Here is a 21,359-nt window from a genome sequence, read left to right as displayed (position 1 = left end):
ATCACTGATAAAACGATGCGTGTATTCCACATCAAAAATTCATAGTATTCCTTTAATCAATATCATATATACATTTATACAGTATTACAATTATCATTAATGTCACTATTGTAAAATATTCGTTTAGGAACTTTTCATAAAAAATATGCCATAAAAATCACATGTTGCCATACATGTATTTGACAGAAATTGTAGTTGTTTAAAATTTGTGTTTGAAAATTGAGCTGTTCTTTCGAAACAACGGAGAACATTTTTGTTATCAGAATATTACAGATTCAGTGTGTGTAAATATAAAGTATAGAGACTACTGTAAACATTGAAACAATGCTGATACATTTGTTCATGTACATCGCATTGTAGCGGTCTAATCTACGTGACAAATTCAGTCATGCCCTATATTTTAATTGTTGTTGCTGCTGCTACTGTTGCTGCTGCTGTTGCTGCTGCTGTTGTTGTTGTCGTCGTCCTCGTGGTTGTTGTTGTTGACAGTTTTTTTTTCCTTCCTTTCATACTTTTTGAGGATTTTTGTTTTCTATAGATTATAACGTGTATGCATATTTGAAGTATTCCCCTGAAAGGTATGGCTGGTATATTACCTTTTTAATGTTTGACTTTAATCATACGTTATTAATAAATCTATCACCTGTACCTGAGTGAGATCGGGTGACCTTAGTATGATGCTTATATTCTGTAATACAGTCCCGAACTGAGGCCCAAACCGAGGTTAGAATGATACATGTACAGAATCTTAGCCCTCCACCGAGATAACCTGATCTCACTCAGTTACAGGAAATTGATTATTTTCTCTCACCTCATTGGTTCAATATATTTTACTGTTACATGTATACTTTCATCATAGTTACAAATATCCCATTGGGAACTCAATTTGATATCGCCTCTGCACTACTAAATCTACGTCTGAATGCTTGCGCGTAAAAATGTAGTACGTGCTAATAAGAGTTATAAAACAGGTATAAAATGTTCTAGACAGATTCGACGAAATAAAAACAAATCTAGTACAGGTAGCACGTTGGATAGTCCTGTCTGAGATACGAGAAATATGTTTCAAAATACGCAAATCGCGAATGTGTCAACTCGTGCAGAAATTGGTAAAGAATGTTAAGGCTAGGATGTATATATTTATACATATATCCGGATCATAAGAATCCATATTTCACTGTATACTACATGCTATCGACCAGTGAAGCCATGTTGTTTGAGCTATTGGACCGTTCCGGTAACGAACGAGGCTGTGCGAGGTCACGGGGGAAAACACCCGACTCTGTTATTGAATATCACTGAATAGCTGTGATAATGAAACATTGTGTTTGATTACTGAATTGATCCCCAGGACATCGCCACTCTGTATTGAACCATCGACTCCAGCATAATGTCGTCCTTCTAAACCTCAATATGTTCTTTCACACAAAACGGTCGTATAAAATCATGAAAAATATTCCCTAAATCCAATTATAAGATGATTCGTCTATGAGGTGTATGTGCATTTGTTTATTCGCCGCACTGCAACTCATTAATGCGTTTTATTCCTCATTTCATATAGTTAACCTAAACATCAAAATTGTAGAAAAGCGTGTAAACATTATTATTGATTATTTCTAAATAAAATTAAAATCAGGTTGGAAAGAGTGGATTGTAAAAAGGTTAATTTAGCACAACCAGTGAAGTGTTTGTGACGTTTCGATGACTAATACGGAATGTACTCTGTCACCTTCATTTTTGAGATATCTAACTTTTGTTGAGTGTTAATAACGTCTCAGCTATCCCAAATCTATTTTAATATTTTTAGCATAGTTGACATTTTAGTTAATATTTTACAATAACATTTACTGTATGCAGACGATATAGCACTCCTTGCTGAAAATGAAACTGATATGCAATGTGTGCTGGATCTTTTGGATAACTGGTGTTTAAAATGGAGTCTTCGTGTGAATCCGGGGAAATCCAAAGTGGTACATTTTAGAAACAACCGTAGGGCGCGAAGTACCTTTAATTTTAAAATTGGAGAACATTCATTTGAATACTTAAGTTCGTACAAATATTTCTTTTCAACGAACTTAATAGTTTTTCACATACAGCTGAACTGTTAGCGAAAGCGGGCGGACGAGCATTAGGTGGTGTTATATCTAAGGTTCATCATAATAAATCCATTGGTTTTAAAACGTTTGAAAAGTTATATTCTTCCTGTGTTGAACCAGTATTGGATTATTGTTTTGGAGTATGGGTATATCGACCGCATTCTTGTATTGACACCACCCAAAATCGCGCGATTAGATACTTTCTTGGCGTCCATAGGGTTACAACAAATTTGGCCGTAAATGGAGAAACTGGATGGCTTATCAGACAAAAAGGGTGTTTATGTGGGATAAACGTTCAAACAAGGGAAAATCACAGTGTCGCGACGTGCAGCGAGTGCTAGAATATGTAAATATGGAATATTTCTTTGACACTCTTCAACATTGTAATATTGAGGACGTAAAACGTGCACTCGTACACAAATATCAAGATGGGTGGTCAGATAAAGTAAAATGTGTACATGTACCAAAATTAAGAACTTTATATTAATTAAAACCTCTTACCATGTAAAGAACTATGTGTCAATCAACCTTGCAAAATCCGAGAGATCAATCATGGCACAATTAAAGGTGGGGTGTACTCCCATTGCGAGTGGAGATTGGACGGTATACAAATGAACCTGTAAATGACCGTGTATGTACTTTGTGCAACTCTGGAGCGGTGGAGGACGAAACACATTTTCTGTTAAACTGTTTACTTTATGATAATGAGAGAAATGACCTACTTCTTAACACTTGTATAACCTTTCAACATCAATCAAACATCGAACTGTTTAAAATATCATAGTAAATTACTTTCCCAGTAAATTACTTTCATAGTAAATTACTTTCCCAAAATATCTGTCGAAAATTTTTGATGTATCATTTCGTAAAAATAAGATTTCGTCTCATTCTACAAGTATATATATCATTTAATTGTTATTTAACCAATGACGCAAGTGATATTTTGAAGGTAAATTTAAGTTAAAGTGACCTATAGACCCTTTGGGTCGGGTGCTAAAATAATATTTATACATTGTACACGTATGTAATTTTGATGTATGCACATGTCACTATAATAAAATATATTGTATTGTATTGTATTGTATTGTATATCTAATGTTTAAATGCATGGTTTTTTTTTATAATATTCGATTTTTTTATCTCGTTTTTCTATCATTTTAGTTCTAATGTCGTTTCTTCAACCGTTTAAAAGTTGTGTTGATATTATTATTATTATTTTTTTGGAGGGGCAGAAAAAATTGGCATGTTTGTCTATCTTATTTTGTTAAAGTTTGTGTTATTTTGTCTGTTTGTTTTGTAAAACCCTGGTATATGTTGTCGTCTTGACATATAATGCCGATATGATTTACTTACACATTCAATAACACATTCCATGTGTAGCACACAGTACATATCCAGCACACACACATAGGGAGATATTAGCCAGGTGGCATAGGACTAGTAGTTAGTGCCTGATAAGGCAGTTCCTGCGAATTCCTAAAAAAATGTATTGATTAATGTATATCAAATGTTGTATATTATTATTTGGGGTTTGGGGTTATTTCTGAATATCTATTCAATATCCTTCTCTTTCACTAAGAGATGGAAACGATATTTATTATCATTTGAAAATTATGGAAATGGAAAACAAACCATGGCGACCATACAATTTATTCATAATGTTCATCAACCTGCATCCCTCGAAATCCTGTTTTGTAAGTTTGGCCCTCAGCATTGCTCACTAACCATTGAATTGCTGATATTCGAAGCAAGCCTAAGAATATCCAATCAACAGCGAGGCAGGGACATTATTAGACGTATCAAAAATAGAAAGCTCACGATCGGATCATCGAAATTAAATCATTCTCAGGATTTCTTCTTCAGCACATACATGTAATATCTTTGCACTGTATATATACAAAAACTTTAGATTGTATGATTGTTATCCATTGAATATCTTTTCGTTACAGTTTCACGGAACGTTTGCGAGTCATATTTGCGAAAGCAACGTAGATGCGTTCAAGGAAGACCGCTAAAGCAATTTCTGAACAACGACCGACTTGATTTGCTACACCTGCGTTCGGTACTCAAAAAACGAGTTTATGGAATGGTAGCAGTATACAAGACGATACTGTGAAACAGTATACAAGACGGTACCGTGTAACTGTATACACAACTGTTACAGTATACTAGACAGTACCGTGTTACTGAATACACAACTGCTACAGTATGCAAAACGGTACCGTGTAACTGTATACACAACTGTAACAGTATCCAAGACGGTACCGTGTAATTGTATACACAACTGTTACAGTATACAAGACGGCTGTTACAGTATACAAAACGGTACCGTGTAATTGTATACACAACTGTTACAGTATACAAGACGGCTGTTACAGTATACAAAACGGTACCGTGTAACTGTATACACAGCTAATACAGTACACAAAACGGTACCGTGTAACTGTATACACAACTGTTCCAGTATACAAGACGGAACCGTGTAACTGTATACACAACTGCTACAGTATGCAAAACGGTACCGTGTAACTGTATACACAACTGTTACAGTATACAAAATGGTACCGTGTAACTGTATACACAACTGTTACAGTATACTAGACAGTACCGTGTTACTGAATACACAACTGCTACAGTATGCAAAACGGTACCGTGTAACTGTATACACAACTGTTACAGTATACTAGACAGTACCGTGTTACTGAATACACAACTGCTACAGTATGCAAAACGGTACCGTGTAACTGAATACACAACTGTTACAGTTTACAAAACGGGACCGTTTAACTGTATACACAACTGTAACAGTATACAAGACGGTACTGTGTAACTGTATACACAACTGCTAAAGTATACAAGACGGTACCGTGTAACAGTATACACAACTGTTACCGTATGCAAAACGGTACCGTGTAACTGTATACACAACTGTTACAGTATACTAGACAGTACCGTGTTACTGAATACACAACTGTTACAGGATACAAGACGGTACCTTGTAACTGTTTACAAAACAGTTACAGTATACAAAACGGTACCGTGTAACTGTATACACAGCTAATACAGTACACAAAACGGTACCGTGTAACTGTATACACAACTGTAACATTATACAAGACGGTACCGTGTAATTGTATACAACACTGTTACAGTATACAAGACGGAACCGTGTAACTGTATACACAACTGCTACAGTATGCAAAACGGTACCGTGTAACTGTATACACAACTGTTACAGTATACAAGACAGTACCGTGTTACTGAATACACAACTGCTACAGTATGCAAAACGGTACCGTGTAACTGAATACACAACTGTTACAGTTTACAAAACGGTACCGTTTAACTGTATACACAACTGCTACAATATACAAGACGGTACTGTGTAACTGTATACACAACTGCTAAAGTATACAAGACGGTACCGTGTAACAGTATACACAACTGTTACAGTATGCAAAACGGTACCGTGTAACTGTATACACAACTGTTACATTATACAAGACGGTACCGTATAACTGTTTACACAACTGTTACAGTATACAAGACAGTACCGTGTTACTGAATACACAACTGTTACAGTATACAAGACGGTTCCGTGTAACTGTATGCAAAACTGTTACAGTATAAAAGACGGTACCGTGTAACTGTACACAACTGTTACCGTATACAAAACGGTACCGTGTAACTGTATGCAAAGCTGTTACAGTATACAAGACGGTACCTTGTAACTGTTAACCAAACTGTTACAGTATATAAAACGGTAACGTGTAACTGTATACACAACTGTTACATTATACAAGACGGTACCGTATAACTGTTTACACAACTGTTACAGTATACAAGACAGTACCGTGTTACTGAATACACAACTGCTACAGTATGCAAAACGGTACCGTGTACCTGTATCCACAACTGTTACAGTATACAAGACGGTCCCGTGTAACTGTATACACAACTGTAACAGAATACAAGACGGTACCGTGTAACAGTATACACAACTGTTACAGTATGCAAAACGGTCCCGTGTAACTGTATACACAACTGTTACATTATACAAGACGGTACCGTATAACTGTATACACAACTGCTACAGTATGCAAGACGGTACCATGTAACTGTATACACAACTGTTACAGTATCCAAGACGGTACCGTGTAACTGTATGCGAAACTGTTACAGTATACAAGACGGTTCCGTGTAACTGTATGCAAAACTGTTGCAGTATACAAGACGGTACCTTGTAACTGTTAACCAAACTGTTACAGTATATAAAACGGTAACGTGTAACTGTCTACACAACTGTTACGTTATACAAGACGGTACCGTGTAACTGTGTGCAAAACTGTTACAGTATACAAGACGGTTCCGTGTAACTGTATGCAAAACTGTTACAGTATACGAGACGGTACCTTGTAACTGTTAACCAAACTGTTACAGTATATAAAACGGTACCGTTTAACTGTATACACAACTGCTACAATATACAAGACGGTACTGTGTAACTGTATACACAACTGTTACAATCTACAAGACGGTACTGTGTAACTGTATGCAAAACTGTTACAGTATAAAAGACGGTACCTTGTAACTGTTTACCAAACTGTTACAGTATATAAAACGGTACCGTGTAACTGTATACAGAACTGTTACAGTATACAAGACGGTACTATGTAACTGTATACACAACTGTTACAGTATCCAAGACGGTACCTTGTAACTGTTTACCAAACTGTTACAGTATATAAAACGGTACCGTTTAACTGTATACACAACTGCTACAATATACAAGACGGTACTGTGTAACTGTATGCAAAACTGTTACAGTATATAAGACGGTACCTTGTAACTGTTTACCAAACTGTTACAGTATATAAAACGGTAACGTGTAACTGTATACACAACTGTTACAGTCTAAAAGACGGTACCGTGTAACTGTACACAACTGTTACAGTATACAAAACGGTACCTTGTAACTGTTAACCAAACTGTTACAGTATATAAAACGGTAACGTGTAACTGTATACACAACTGTTACAGTCTAAAAGACGGTACCGTGTAACTGTACACAACTGTTACCGTATACAAAACGGTACCGTGTAACTGTACACAACTGTTACCGTATACAAAACGGTACCGTGTAACTGTATGCAAAGCTGTTACAGTATACAAGACGGTACCGTATAACTGTATACACAACTGTTACAGTGTACCGTGTAACTGTATACACAACTGTTGCAGTATACAAGACGGTACCTTGTAACTGTTTACAAAACAGTTACAGTATACAAAACGGTACCGTGTAACTGTACACAACTGTTACAGTATACAAGACGGCACCTTGTAACTGTTTACAAAACAGTTACAGTATACAAAACGGTACCGTGTAACTGTATGCAAAACGGTTACAGTATACAAGACGGTACCGTATAACTGTTTACACAACTGTTACAGTATACAAGACGGGGTACCGTTTAACTGTATACACAACTGCTACAATATCAAAGACGGTACTGTGTAACTGTATACACAACTGTTAAAGTATACAAGACGGTACCATGTAACTGTTTACAAAACGGTTACAGTATACAAGACGGTACCGTGTAACTGTATACACAATTATTACCCAATAGTCTATATAAATTGTAATTAGTCATTTTTGACTGTTTCTGGCCTTTTGTCCAATTTCGGCTGTAGGGGTGAAACAGTCAAAACTGTTTTCCCGGTCAGAGCGAACTGTTACCCGGCGCGAATTCGATGCGCAGAAATCCCCCCTCGAGAGCCCCGTTCAAGCGTTTCGGTGACCGCGACTCAGTGTTGAATTGATACAAATATTTATTTGATAATAAAACAATTGTTTCATGGCTATTTTGGGAACAGTCAAAACTATCATCCCGAGGTGGGGGGAATCCCTGTGGAACTGTTTGCCCTTGGCCTAGCGGCCTCGGGCAAACAGTTCCCCAGGGCTTCCCCCTACCTCGGGATGATAGTTTTGACTGTTCCCCAAATAGCCATGAAACAATTGTATACTGTTACAGTATACGAAACGGTAACACGGTTTACAAAACGGTACAGTGTAACAGTCCACAAAACGAATAGAGTATCCAAAAGGGTAGCAGAATTCCACATTTCTTGTGGGCTTTTATTTTTTGTGTCCCGAATATCACTGTTAACTTCACTGCGATTTGTGTAGCTTGCGTCATAAGGAACGCTGACATTATCATAATTTTGACCAAGCCGGGACACTAAATACACCTGGTAATTAACACCATTATGAACATATAATAAAAGCATGTTTATGAGAACAAACATATAAAAAAAAAACAATTCATTAAAAGTCAAATCAACGGTGTTATACTATGAATAGGGGTCAGTCTAAATCTCACGCGACATCATTTACCAAAGATGGTCATAAACCGACCACTACTTTTTCACTTATCTTTTTCCGGGCACGATAGCATAAGCTGCTTAAATACGCCAACCAGCTAAAAATGGTAACATTATACAAAATGCGAACAATGTACACAACGATTACAGCATAGAAAACCGCGTGAGAGTATCCAAAGCATCCACGGAAGGCGTCAGCAAAAAAGGAATGTACCCCAAACGGGTTATCGCTTCACGAGTTATTGAAAATGACGATGTGAAATATCCTGACCTTTAGGACACCATTCTAGATATATAGGTACTGACCATAAGCAGCATATGGATAGGATTATTTACACAAAGGATGTTCTGATAACGTAGATCGTATTGAACACGCACACTGCACATACTACAATATACCGTCAGCAGCTCCTGCCTCAGAACAGTATTTACCATCGCATGTAGTCACACACCGTGCTTAGGAAAACAAACGGAAAAGATAAAATCGGTCACGCATTAATGTACGTACATCCTGACATAAACAGTCTGGGAATCGTACAACGCATTCTGCAAAAACAAACGGCCTCTTTTTGGTCTTTCGGAACTTCTTTTGTGTCCCACACGCTGTTCGGAACATAGCTCATACAATATATTAATTGGATGCAAATATATAAATACATTATTGTTAAAAATAAGGTTGTACATATTCATTATCATATAAAAGGAACATAGAGATGGATAGAGTATAGATAGCAGTATGTTGTGTTTTTTGTCTTTGCGTTTTTACATCTAATATGTGACCGAACGCGTATGTATTGTATTAACATTCACCAATGATTGGTGTTTGTAGATCTACGACCTAAAAATGACTGCCTTAACGTGTGGCATTGTATATCCTCCATTGTCCAGATCCGTATCGATTCCTTGTCAACATCTCACTGATATGAAGGCTTGTCATACGCGTCAGAAATCATGTCCCGTCGTCTATTGTTCGTAATTAACTTCCTTGCTTCAGTTACAAATGTAAGAGGTTTCCTCTGAAGATCAAATTCTTTCAATCACTTTCCTGATAACGATACATTCTTAGGGATGTGCAATTCAAAATTCGTCTTATTCAGATGCAAAGAACTGATAATATATTCACCGAAAATAATTCCACTTAATACCTTCAAGGTAAGAATTGTATCAGTACATGTATGACGTCAGAAATATCGACATGCAGACAAAACTAGGAAATCAATAGGATTTTATACAGATCAATTTTCTCTATGTATGAAGACGAGATTTCTCGCAACATGAAGTTAATCGGATATTGGCCTTGACATAAAGCCCACGATGGTGACTTCTAAAATGTAGGTACGCCGGGTTCTGTACAATCTATAAAGGTGGAACGCTACGTTTCCGGTCATGGTTCAAAAACCCATCAATATGAACAGGCACAATAGTACTGTTCGATGAATTCTCTTTTATGTGGATAGTCAAGAAAAAATCAATGTAAACAATATAACACTTGTTTGTACGCCCGTGATTTATAAAATTAACCTTTCTCAGAAATCGAAAGAGAATTGATTAAAAAAACCACGATAAAGAATATATATGATTTTGAAATAAGCAAATTAATGTTCTTTTCAACTCCATTATCGCCAGTATATAACGACCCAGTGTGTAACACTGTCGTGAAAACTGGTTTACAAGACGCTTCGCACAATCTACCAAACGTTCCTTATTCAAAGGCCACGCCACCACCACGATCAGTGGCCTCCTCCTTCCATCCTCCCCATCACAACCCATCACAACCCATCACTTTGGTACTGGTTATGCTGTAACAGGTCTAGTTTTATTTATTTTTTCATTTCAAAATATTTTATTAAATCAAATGATTCAATAGGAATTGGGCAACAGGCTATATGCCTATTCCGTCTTTGCGTATTGCAGAGTTATCTTCTCTTGAGAGCAGGTATTGATTGTTACGTCATTTGTTTGTGAGAGTAACGTCATCAATTTTTGAGAAAACGACGTAATTTTCTCACACGAACCAATGATGTAACAATCAATACCTGCTCTCAAGAGAAGATAACTCTGCAATACGCAAAGGCGGAATACAAGCCCTCTCCCTTGGGATACAAACATTTCAAACAATAACATAATTATAATTTAGACATTAAAATATTAGCACTGGCTTGGAACATTAAATAGTACTTAATACTTAATACTTAAAAGTCTCTATCTATCTCTGAACTAAGCAAAATCAAAAATCAAAAAAAAAGAATTACTGAGGTAAAACAAATACAGTTGTTTTTTTTTGTTATTTTTTCTTTACATGGTAGCCAGTATATATAAAATATATTTCAAAATGGAAAGCCATGTGTGTAAACTGCATAAGTAAATAATCAAATTTTATAAATTATACAACATATATTAATATCAAAAACTGGAACCTTCATCCAATACAGTAAATATTAAATATTATTAGTTGAATCAGTGTATCGAGTAACGACTCCAGATAAATCACGTATTCACTTTACAAAATCAACTTCAGCAAGCATAGCAACGGTGTAGATGTGGACCCATGGCGAATGTCATCACTGTTGATATCACCAAGGTAACTGATATAACCACTGAAACCTGTATAACCAAGGTAACTGATATAACCACCGAAACCTGTATAACCAAGGTAACTGATATAACCACTGTAACCTGTATAACCAAGGTACCTGATATAACCACTGTAACCTGTTTCAACAAGGTAACTGATATAACCACCGAAATCTGTGTAACCAAAGTAACTGATAAACCACTATAACATATATCATCAAGGTATCTGATATAACCACTGTACCCTATATCACCAAGTTAACTGATACAACCACTGAAACCTGTATCACAAAGGTAACTGATACAACCACGGTTACCTATATCACCAAGGTAACTGATACAACCACTGTTACCTATATCACCAAGGTAACTGATATAACCACTGTTACCTATATCCCCAAGGTAACTGATACAACCACTGTTACCTATATCACCAAGGTAACTGATATAACCACTGAAACCTGTTTCAACAAGGTAACTGATATAACCACCGAAATCTGTATAACCAAAGTAACTGATAAACCACTATAACATATATCATCAAGGTATCTGATATAACCACTGTACCCTATATCACCAAGGTAACTGATACAACCACTGAAACCTGTATCACAAAGGTAACTGATACAACCACTGTTACCTATATCACCAAGGTAACTGATACAACCACTGTAACCTATATCACCAAGGTAACTGTTACAACCACTGTTACCTATATCATCAAAGTAACTGATATAACCACTATAACATATATCACCAAGGTAACTGATATAACCACTGAAACCTGTATCACCAAGGTACATATAACCACTGTTACCTATATCGCCAAGGTAACTGATATAACCACTGTAACCTATATCACCAAGGTAACTGATATAACCAGTGTTACCTATATCACCAAGGTAACTGATATAACCACTTTTACCTATATCACCAAGGTAACTGATATAACCACTGAAACCTGTATCACCAAGGTAAATATAACCACTGTTACCTATATCGCCAAGGTAACTGATATAGCCACTGTAACCTATAGCATCAATGTAACTGATATAACCACTGTAACCTATATCACCAAGGTACCTGATATAACCACTGAAACCTGTATCACCAAGGTACATATACCCACTGTTACCTATATCGCCAAGGTAACTGATATAGCCACTGTAACCTATAGCATCAATGTAACTGATATAACCACTGTAACCTATATCACCAAGGTAACTGTTACAACCACTGTTACCTATATCATCAAAGTAACTGATATAACCACTGTAATCTATATCACCAAGGTAACTGATATAACCACTGTAACCTATATCACCAAGGTAACTGATATAACCAATGAAACCTGTATCACCAAGGTACATATAACCACTGTTACCTATATTGCCAAGGTAACTGATATAACCACTGTTACCTATATCACCAAGGTAACTGATATAACCACTGAAACCTGTATCACCAAGGTACATATAACCACTGTTACCTATATCGCCAAGGTAACTGATATAGCCACTGTAACCTATAGCATCAATGTAACTGATATAACCACTGTAACCTATATCACCAAGGTAACTGTTATAACCACTGCAACCTGTTTCATCAAGGTAAATGACATCATCAAGGCATTTGATATCGCCAAGGTAACTCATATAACCAAGGTAACTCATATAACCAGGTAACTTGCATCACCAAGGTAATTGATATAACCAAGGTAATTTATATCACCAAGGTAACTTTTATCACCAAGGTAACTTGTATCACCACGGAATCTGATACGTATCACCAAGGTAACTTAAATCACCAAGGTAACTTGTATCACCACGGAAACTGATATCACCAAGGTACACCATGGAAACTCAGCACACCATGGTAACTTCTAACACCAAAGTAACTGATATAACATTACCAACTTGTATTATCAAGGTAACTGATTAGGTAATTGATATCACCAAGGTAACTGATTAGGTAATTAATATCACCAAGGTAACTGCTATCCTAAAAGGTAACTGATATCACCCAAGGCTACTGATATCACCAATATAAATGATATCATCCAAGTAAACTGTAACTGATATCACCAGGGTAACTGATTTGGTAATTGATATCACCAAGGTAACTGATTAGGTAATTAATATCACCAAGGTAACTGCTATCCTAAAAGGTAACTGATATCACCAATATAAATGATATCATCCAAGGAAACTGTAACTGATATCACCAAGGTAAATGATTCCATCAATGCAAATATCATTCCGACAAATGTTGATGTCGCCAAGTTCATCGATGTCTCCATGACATTAGATGTCGCCAAGGTCATTGATGTCTCCATGACATTAGATGTCGCCAAGGTAGCTGTTCACCCCAATATAAAGGCATTCATGTTCACCAATTTCACTGGTGTCACCAAGTACAGTGAGCTGTTACATGTACTACTAAAGTCGATGTCACCAAAGGGACCCCATAATAATGTCCAGTTTTATGTTTAGACCTATCCTGATGTGTAGGTTGTTTAATTTATTCTCAGGTCCCTGCGGATGTCACGATATTCAATGATTTTTTCATTCACATTTCATGTTACAGAATAGCTCCAATGACTAGGGTTATTTGCGTCATGATATCACCAATGTAGCACTTATCACGTTTGTATAGACATTCAATAGCGCATGTACATGTAATGCAGCAAAGCATAGGTTTGTAAATATCCACGATATCGATACGCAGAAATGAGCTTGACATGCTCAGGGTCACGTGGTGAACATTCTATACATAGAAAACGTCACAGCTAATATAACAAGGATCACCACACACGATATGGAAACTAGCACCTTGTTAGAATTTATTTCATCTGTTATTGTTTTTATCCTTCTTAACTTTCTCTCCTTTCTTAGAGCAGTTTTAAAACCTGACCCTGGTGAATGGAATGTAGTATTTGCCGGAAGTGACACTCTTCTCTGGTTACTTCCGGTTGTCATGCGCAGAAATTCATCTGTTGACTTTCGTTTAGGATCACTGCAGTTGTAAAGTACAGCGTTCTCCTCCTCAGAGTGCGTGGCGCTATTCCGACGTCTCTGACCGTGACTCGTTCTGATGCAATGACGCATGATCAAAATCTCAATGACGTCACCCAACACGCGTAAAAGCTGATATCTGAAATAAACATCGAGAACATAGTAATCTATTATATATTTATTAATTGATTGAATTAACGAAAAATGCAAACAGCAATGTGTCTTTAGTAAAAGGTGTGGTTCTAACAAGCAGTATGCAGTTTCTTGAAGCAGTGTGTCTTTAATAGTCAGTATGGTGTTTCTTGAAGATGGATGTCTTTAATAAGCAGTATGGTGCTTCTTGAAGCAGGGTGTCTTTAATAAGCTGTATGGTGTTTCTTGAAGCAGTGTGTCTTCAATAAGCTGTATGGTGTTTCTTGAAGCAGTGTGTCTTTAATAAGCACCAGTGTGGCGATAAAACCAGTAGTGTGAGGCTAAATACAGAGTCGTGTGTATTTAGTTAGCGGTATTTCTTGAGTAAGCTCTGTGTCATAAGTAAACGATGTGGCTTTAATAAGCAGTGTATCTCTAGTAAGCAGTGGGCCTTTAGTAAGTTATGCAACTTTAGTAAGCAGTTGGTCTTTTGGGATTTACATGTCTTTAGTTAGCAGTGTGTCTTAAGTGAGTAATATGTCTTTAATGAGTTATATGTCTTAAGTGAGCAGTGTGTATTTAGTTAGCAGTGTGTCTTTCGTAAGCAGTGGGTCTTTAGTCAGTTATATGTCTTTAGTGAGCAATGGGTCTTAAGTGAGTTATATGTCTTTAGTAAGCAGTGTGTCTTTAGTGGGTTATATGTCTTTAGTTAGCAGTGTGTCTTTAGTGAGTAATATGTCTTTAGTTAGCAGCGTGTCTTTAGTGAGTTATATGTCTTTAGTAAGCAGTGGGTCTTTAGTGAGTAAGATGAGTTTTGGTGAGCAGTGTGTCTTTAGTGAGTTATATGTCTTAATTGAGCAGTGTGTCTTTAGTGAGCAGTGTGTCTTTAGTGAGTTATATGTCTTTAGTGAGCAGTGGGTCTTTTGTGAGTAATATGATTTTTAGTGAGCAGTGTGTCTTTAGTGAGTTATATGTCTTTAGTGAGCAGTGCATCTTTCGTAAGCAGCGTGTCTTTAGTGAGTTATATGTCTTTAGTGAGCAGTGTGTCTTTAGTGAGCAGTGTGTCTTTAGTGAGTTATATGTCTTTAGTGAGTTATATGTCTTTAGTGAGTTACATGTCTTTAGTGAGCAGTGTGTCTTTAGTGAGCAGTGTGTCTTTCGTAAGCAGTGGGTCTTTAGTGAGTTATATGTCTTTAGTGAGCAATGGGTCTTTAGTGAGTTATATGCCTTTAGTTAGCAGTGTGTCTTTAGTGAGTTTTATGTCTTTCGAAAGCAGTGTGTCTTTATTGAGTAATATATTTTTAGTGAGTTATATTTTTTTAGTGAGCGATGTGTCTTTAGTGAGTTATATGTCTTTAGTGAGCAGTGTGTCTTTAGTGAGCAGTGTGTCTTTAGTGAGCAGTGTGTCTTTAGTGAGCAGTGCATCTTTCGTAAGCAATGGGTCTTTAGTTAGTTATATGTCTTTAGTGAGCAGTGTGTCTTTAGTGAGTTATATGTCTTAATGAGTTATATGTCTTTAGTGAGTTATATGTCTTTAGTGAGCAGTGTGTCTTTAGTGAGTAGTGTGTCTTTCGTAAGCAGTTGGTCTTTAGTGAGTTATATGTCTTTGGTGAGCAATGGGTCTTAAGTGAGTTATATGTCTTTCGAAAGCAGTGTGTCTTTAGTGAGCTATATTCCTTTAGTTAGCAATGTGTCTTTAGTGAGTTATTTGTCTTTCGAAAGCAGTGTGTCTTTATTGAGTAATATTTTTTTAGTGAGTTATATGTTTTTTAGTGAGCAGTGTGTCTTTAGTGAGATATATTTCTTTAGTGAGCAGTGTGTCTTTAGTGAGCAGTGTGTCTTTAGTGAGCATTGGGTCTTTAGTGAGATGTATGTCTTTAGTGAGCAGTGGGTCTTTAGTAAGTAGTATGTCTTTAGTGTGCAGTGGGTCTTTAGTGATTTATATGTCATTAGTGATCAGTGGGTCTTTAGTGAGTTATATGTCTTTGGTGAGCAATGGGTCTTTAGTGAGTTATATGTCTTAAGTGAGCAGTGGGTCTTTAGTGAGTAATATGTCTTAGTGAGCAGTGGGTCTTTAGTGAGTTATATGTCTTTAGTGAGCAGTGGGTCTTTAGTGAGTAATATGTCTTTAGTGAGCAGTGGGTCTTAAGTGAGTTATATGTCTTTAGTTAGCAATGGGGCCTTATTGAGTAATATGTCTTTAGTGAGCAAGCTGTCTTTATTGAGCAGTGCGTCTTTAGTGAGCAGTGGGTCTTTTCTGAGTTATATATCTTTAGTGAGCAGTGGATCTTTAGTGAGTAATATGTCTTAAGTGAGCAGTGGGTCTTTAGTGAGCAGTGCGTCTTTCGTAAGCAGTGGGTCTTTAGTGAGTTATATGTCTATAGTAAGCAGTGTGTCTTTAGTGAGTTATATGTTTTTAGTGAGCAGTGTGTCTTTAGTGAGGAGTGTGTCTTTCGTAAGCAGTGGGTCTTTAGTGAGTTATATGTCTTTAGTGAGCAATGGGTCTTTAGTGAGTTATATGTCTTTAGTAAGCAGTGTTTTTAGTGAGTTATATGTCTTTAGTTAGCAGTGTGTCTTTAGTGAGTAATATGTCTTTAGTGAGCAGTGGGACTTTAGTGAGTAATATGTCTTTAGTGAGCAGTGGGTCTTTAGTGAGTAATATGTCTTTAGTGAGCAGTGGGTCTTTAGTGAGCAGTGAGTCTTTTGTAAGCAGTTAGTCTTTAGTGAGTTATATGTCTATAGTGAGCAGTGGGTCCTTAGTGAGTTATATATCTTTAGTGAGCAGTGAGTCTATAGTGAGTTATATGTCTATAGTAAGCAGTATGTCTTTAGTTATTTATATATCTTTAGTGAGCAGTGGGTCTTTAGTGAGTAATATGTCTTTAGTGAGCAGTGGGTCTTTAGTGAGTAATATGTCTTTAGTGAGCAGTGGGTCTTTAGTGAGCAGTTCGTCTTTCGTAAGCAGTGGGTCTTTAGTGAGTTATATTATATAGTGAGCAGTGGGTCTTTAGTGAGTTATATGTCTTTAGTGAGTTATATGTCTTTAGTTAGCAGTGTGTCTTTAATGAGTTATATGTCTTTCGAAAGCAGTGTGTCTTTAGTGAGTAATATGTCTTTAGTGAGTTATATATTTTTAGTGAGCAGTGTGTCTTTAGTGAGTTATATGTCTTTAGTGAGCAGTGTGTCTTACCTAAGTCATGCGGCTTTGGTAAGAAGTGTCTTTAGTGAGTTATGTGGTTTTAGTAAGCAGTGGTCTTTAGTAAGACATGTGTCTTAAGTTAGCAGTGGGTTATAGTGATATATGTGTCATTAATAAGCAGCGTGTCTTCTTTAATCGGTGTCTTTTCAGTAAGCAGTGTGACTTTTAATAAAGAAGTCTTTAGTCAGCAGTGCTGCTTTAATAAGCATTATGGCTTTCAATTAGTAGTCTTGCGTTAAATAATGCAGTGTGTCTTTATAAGCAATGTTGCTTTAGCGAGCAGTGTTATTTTAAGTATGCATGGTGTCTTAAGAGAGCAGTGCGTCTTTCGTACACTGTGTGTCTTTTATAACAATGTGATTTAAGTGTGAATTTATAAGCAGTGTGTCTTTAGTAAGCAGTGTAACTTTTCTAAGCAATGTATCTTCGGTAAGTAGTGTTATTTTATACGCAACGTGATTTCAGTAAGCAGTGTGGCTTTGTTCGCGGTGTGACTTTTATAAGCAATGCGACTTTCATAAGCAGTGTCGTGTTAAATACAACAGCGTGACATTAACTACAATGTGTAATTGCGTTTTCTATTTGAAATATTTTAAGTGAAAAATTATAAACATGAACGAAATAAGTTTGACACATTTAAAGATAATTGAAATAACGTGTTTCAAGAATTCATTACTGTTTTACTCTTATGGACTTTCAACACTACTTGACTGAAATCAATATTGACAGCAATGAAAAACTGATAGAGCATTATAAAACGTCGTTTTTCAAATGTGTACCTGTCAATGGAATCAAGCCGGTAGAATACACAAATAGTGCATGGGCACGTGCATTTCGCGTGTACTCACTATGTTATGTTGACGAAACCATGCAAACTGATGAAGCACCTATGGACAGTAGACAGACAACACAGACATGAAATTGACACTGTCGTCATACAAATCGGAGGCGCACTCAAATGTTTATCATATCATTGGGTCTGTTATTGCCTGAACTTGTCCAACTTGTTATCTCTCGGACAGATGTAAATGGTATGTGTCCACCCGCACAAGTGCAGAGCGTACAACGATACAAATACGAAGTTTCACGTTCTGTCTCTTCTACATAACCACATTTCGTACCGTTGGACACTGTCGCACTGATGTTTACGTGAGGCCCACAATTAAACAGACGTCAGATCCTTTACGAAGAAGGGAGTACACATTATATTCATGAATATTGATGGCTTTGTCGCCTCCCCTTGTTACAGAGACTGGTTTATCAGCGCAAGGTTATTGCTTTCTCGACAGTCCCGGGAGATAGGCGTACACCGAACCTCTCCAGTAACGATCTCCGGAACACTGCGTCCGTTTAACTATCAATTAGTCTTTTCCCGGAATCATCTGCCCTCTTGATAGCCACAGATATACTTGCTTCCGATAGACAAATCCTGTACAAATGAAATGCTTCCTTATTACAAAAAACACGATGTATACAAGTCATCAAAGCACGAATGGATCATCCTTGGATACAACCGCTCGTTCGTGAGTAATGATAACCATGCCATTGCCTGCTGGAGAACTCAACTATAGGTACATTAATGAATCCACAATTATCCGAAATCAATCAAACTTGTATTCCGTACCTCGGGTGACCGCACGTGCATTGTTCATAGCCTGTCAAAGGTAAAAGATAAAATGAATAAGATACACGCTATAAACTGTTTATCACACCAACAAACACTGCGGTCACACATTTATCTAGCTAGCGTCAGTGACCTGTGTTAGATATTTACGCCATCAACTATACATATATATATACTACACGAGAGAAACCAACGTTACACGTGACACCAATGTACATACCCCAGGACTATTCCGAAAGATCCGTACCTACCCGTTTTGGAAGAGGTCCGTATGTCTATGACCATGGAACAACACTTTCCCTGCCGTGCCGCTGACTGCTGCATGTCTGAGTTAGATAAATAATTGAAAGCTGTGAGCTGGTAGCTGCTACAGAAGCTGGGCCGGGAGTATTGATTGGCGCCAATACCTGACGCGGTATGTCGGCGACACACAACATTCCTCAGGACAACCGAGTCAGCGGGCTTACGTGACCAGGGTAAAAATGATTTGACAACAGGCCGCTCTAGTACTGTCAACCTGTATACAATCACCCTTATTAAATTGAAAGGGCAATAGCAATACAGTGTACATATCGTACTAGTCATCGAAACGTCACATAGAAAATGTTATTGGTTGTGTAAAAAAGAACTTCTCATAAACCTGTAGAACTGTTTATAGCGGCCGATGTACCATAGTACATGTTAGCTCGACGGGACTCGGGTTCAATTTACAACTGTCAACTTTCGTTTAGACGAGACTTGCAATCATCTGTCAATCTTAACGGTATACAAGGTGCATATGTGTGTGAAGACGTCGAAACTGCTTCTGTTTATAATATAGTAATGTCAGTCAGTCTGTTCAGAGCATACATATGGTGCAACATAAATTCAGTGAAATTGTAATCAATGACATTAATGATTTCATTTCCGATCTTTTATATATAACACATCAAAAGAAACATACCAATAGAATATTCAAAAGTGGTGGAAATTGCTCCGATACATTTACTGAATTGTGAATATATTACAAGCTTTAGAATGTACCTTCGATACCTATAGCATCTGGGCCCGTACTCATGAAACTGTTATCATGCTCAAACCTTATTTCTTGTTCCAGTTAAAACTTATTTTGTCAATGGCCTGCATGGTGTGAGCAAATAATCCATACTTGAGCATGAGAACGGTTTCATGAATACGGACCAAAAAAATATGATTTGCCTAAAGCGCCCGAAAGAAGTCTTATTTATCTGCAGTGTCCAAGAGGACTCTCCTGTCTACAACAGCGATAAAAGTCAACAAAACCCAGAGCATGTCTTACCTGTCTACAGCGCCAAAGACATATCGCACCTGTAACAGCGCCAAGGACAAATCGTACCTATCTACAGCGCCAAGGACATATCGTAGTACCTGTCCACAGCGCTTACGACATATCGCACGTACCTGTCCACAGCGCCAAGGACATATCGTAGTACCTGTCCACAGCGCTTACGACATATCGCACGTACCTGTCTACAGCGCCAAGGACAAATCTTACCTTGTCTGCAGCTCTCAGGACATCTCTTAACTGCCCATAGTGAAATGGAGTATATGTCTAGTTGTGCGTTATATGACAGTATGGCGTTCGTCGTGTGTTGTATGACTGATCCCAATATTGTGGGCGTATGTTTTTTGTTACGACAGATATGCTACTTTATCAGTGAAGGAGCGGTGTACCTTGTACAATCGTAGTGATACTGACACGGACGTCCTAAGTAGTTTAGATGTACTTACGTAGTATACGGACACACTATCACGATTAGGTTATTTTTGTCGAGTGGTTGATTTACTACTCCTGTAAGGAGTTTTGCTACAGCTCAGCATGTTTTGTATCTGCAACCAATGAATCATTTCCCCATTTATACGAGTACCTAACTGTATTAACATTTCTCCCAGGTTTTTTTTTATTTAATTCGCATTTAAGCAAGTCTAATTCTCACGACATTGAAGCAAGACGTAATCAAATTATAGTTCACTGTACCTAGCAACCTTCATTCATGTTTTGACATAATATGTTGGAACAGTATATCCAGTTAAAACTGCCGAACAAAACAAGACACAAGAAATAAATACAGAAAGAAAAGTCTTTTCTTCATATCAAATTGGATATTTTAAATACATCGCGATCATAATGTAAACGTGTTTGAGTCAAATATCCTTTTTAAGGTAAATTTATAAATACTTTCTTTGGTTGACAACCATGTATCATATACAGCTATAAATTTGCGAGCATAAATCAATTTCAAAAATATAACCTGCTCGTACAGTTAGAAGATATGTTATTTGGTTGACTTTTTTATGAAAGCAGAAATATATAA

General features: G+C 37.0%; 1 long non-coding RNA gene across 1 annotated transcript; it reads right to left on the bottom strand.

The window, feature by feature from the left end:
• Positions 1 to 13,623: 13,623 nt before the first annotated feature.
• LOC110447212 lies at positions 13,624 to 20,641 on the bottom strand. Its single transcript, XR_002462568.1, has 4 exons — positions 20,540 to 20,641; positions 19,278 to 19,352; positions 18,251 to 19,057; positions 13,624 to 14,210 (listed from the first exon to the last, which is right to left on the bottom strand). It is a non-coding gene; the product is annotated as an uncharacterized LOC110447212 (long non-coding RNA).
• Between the last annotated feature and the right edge of the window lie 718 nt (positions 20,642 to 21,359).

Source organism: Mizuhopecten yessoensis, unplaced genomic scaffold, assembly GCF_002113885.1.
Source record: "Mizuhopecten yessoensis strain PY_sf001 unplaced genomic scaffold, ASM211388v2 scaffold3235, whole genome shotgun sequence".
Taxonomy (NCBI): Eukaryota; Metazoa; Mollusca; class Bivalvia; order Pectinida; family Pectinidae; genus Mizuhopecten; species Mizuhopecten yessoensis.
The sequence above is the reverse complement of the archived record's forward strand: the minus strand, read 5'-3'. Positions and strand labels throughout refer to the sequence as shown.